The sequence below is a fragment of the Idiotropiscis lumnitzeri genome, chromosome 16 (assembly GCF_059441095.1).
Source record: "Idiotropiscis lumnitzeri isolate Australia: NSW breed Sydney's pygmy pipehorse chromosome 16, RoL_Ilum_1.0, whole genome shotgun sequence".
NCBI classification, from domain to species: Eukaryota; Metazoa; Chordata; class Actinopteri; order Syngnathiformes; family Syngnathidae; genus Idiotropiscis; species Idiotropiscis lumnitzeri.
In genome coordinates this window covers 9950450-9952769 of record NC_142406.1, presented here as the reverse complement: position 1 = coordinate 9952769, position 2320 = coordinate 9950450, and the positions used below count along the sequence as shown (strand labels likewise).

The 2320-nt window shown below is 43.1% G+C and overlaps 1 long non-coding RNA gene across 1 annotated transcript; it reads right to left on the bottom strand.

Moving 5' to 3' along the window:
* Window positions 1-258: 258 nt before the first annotated feature.
* Window positions 259-2104, bottom strand: LOC148321307 (uncharacterized). The gene is made up of 3 exons (XR_015847025.1): window positions 1346-2104; window positions 1166-1206; window positions 259-1094 (listed from the first exon to the last, which is right to left on the bottom strand). It is a non-coding gene; the product is annotated as an uncharacterized LOC148321307 (long non-coding RNA).
* Window positions 2105-2320: the final 216 nt, after the last annotated feature.

Sequence of the window (2320 nt, the reverse complement as noted above, 5' to 3'; positions counted from 1 at the left end):
CTTTTTTAAGGAGACGACCTTTAGTCATTTTTTTTTTTTGAAGACAAGGATAGAAAGCCCCTTTTTTTTTTTTTTAAAGACGAACAGGCAAGTGATCCATGATGACAGCATGATAATGAATGACAGACAACAAAAAAGAAATGATTGTATTTTAAACAGATTCACAATAGTGACATTTACAACATATTGCACTTACATCAACTGCAAAAAAAAAAAAAAACTGTCAAATGTAAAATTATTTTTCACCATCAGCTGACTTATTTGTTTTTCAGCCTTTCAACATTTTCCTTTTCATATAGCACACGTGGTCATTTCTGTTCAAAGCTTCCATTGGCCCGTTTACTTTTTACTACTCATGCTTTATAAAGACACTACTATCAGTGTCAACAATTTAACAAGTCAATTATATTTACAACAAAAAAAGATCTTTTTACTATGAATGCCCAACAAGTTGCACATGTGAGTGTCAATATTGTTACACGTGATTTAAAGCGTAATTAAACATCCTTCAAATGTTTACATCAATGCCATTTTTGTTAGACAACACAACTACATGTACTGGCTCTGCCCAGTTGAAGTACAGACCACTTGAAATCACTTCACAATTTTCATTCAAGGACAAAGGCACATCTGGAACATACAAAAGCTTGACATTTCGCTTCCAACAAAATCAAATACAAACATCTCAAAATCTTTCGGAGCGCATTGAACTCAAATGACGCATCGTTGCTTTCATGCACAGCTCAGTCCAAAATGGCCATCATGCAGTCAGTGTTGTCCAAACACACCCAGTGAGTTAGTGACAGAACAGAGACAAAGACACCAAGTGGAAGCACAAAGAAAAAAATACTCTCCCCGTCGAGTTGGCGTTTTTCACTCCAAGAATCTGCACCTCTTGTGGGGAGAACCCTGCAAAAAGGAAAGACCCATCTTGTCATCCATGTTCAAACTTTGACACTCACCTCAAGAGCCAGGAAGCTGTCGACCTCGTAGCGTCATTTGACGGGAGCGATCCTTCCTCGTCCTCATGATGTATTTGCCATGCGTTTTGTTACCTTTGTCCATTCCTTCCTTCCGGCTCCTCTTCTACCCTGCTAAAAAAGCACATGAACGCAGACCATTACTTTTGGGACTGTCACTTGGAATTTTCATTTGTACTTCGGACCTTGTTCTGGGATTCATGTCCCAACCGCTTCATTCTCCAACCTGCAACAACAAACGTCAGAATCAGAAAGCGCTTTGTCATTGCATACAGTGTACAACGAGATTGAGAGCTTCCTTCTCCAGTGCAATTTAACAAAACTAAATTTACGATAAAATAAAAAATAAATATGAAATTAATTACAAAAAACATTATGTTGCAGTTCCTCAAAGTAGAGGTAGTTGAGTGCGAGAGTTCAGCATGAAGATGGCTCTCGGGAAGAAACTGTTTTTCAGTCTGTTAGTCTTTGTTTGAGGGCAACAGGTCAAAGAGGAGAGAGCTCAGGTGAGTATCGTCTTTGGTGAGCTCTGCTGAGGCACCGGGTGGCGTAGACGTCCGACAGGGAGGGGAGAGGGCAGCCGATAATCCTCTGCGCTGTTGGGACTGTCCTCTGGAGCCTCACTCTGTCTGCCTCAGTGCAGCCGCCGTACCAGGGAGAGACACAGTCAGTCAGCAGGCTCTCGATGGACGAGTGGTGGAAGGCCAGCAGCAGTTTCCTGTTCAGGTTGAATTTCTTGAGGACCCTCAGATGTGCAGATGCTGATGGACCTTCATCACTGCTGTGGTGTTGTGTGTCCAGGAGATCTGATCGGGGATCTGTTGACTGACTGTCACCATCTTATTTTCGGGTCTTTCGTCCAATGAGACTCATGGTCCATCCTGCAAAACACATTCAGTACAATCAGTTGGATGCGTCTCACTTGGTGTGATTACGACTGTTGTCCAGTGGTTCTTTGTACCGCTTGGGCCGTCCCACTCCACTGGCACCCTGTTAGAAAGGCAAAGTAAAAACAGTGGCAGAAGAAGGCACAAGAAAACAGCAACTCGACGTCTCCCGATCATGCAGTCAGTGCACACCCGTGAGTTTGTGACAGAGTGGAGACAAACATCAAGTGGGAGGGAAAAAAAGAGATACTCTCCTTGCCAAGGGAGCGCTTTGCTCTCCAAGTACCGTAGCATCTTCTCTCGTCCGAGAACGCTATGGAAAAGAGACTTGTCTTAACATGCGCTGTCATCAATTTTATTGCTAAAAGCCAACAAGATGTTCATCTTGCAGTGCCTTCATTGGACGGCTGCAATCCTTCCTCTTCCCATCCATCTTTGAGGCCAGCGATACAC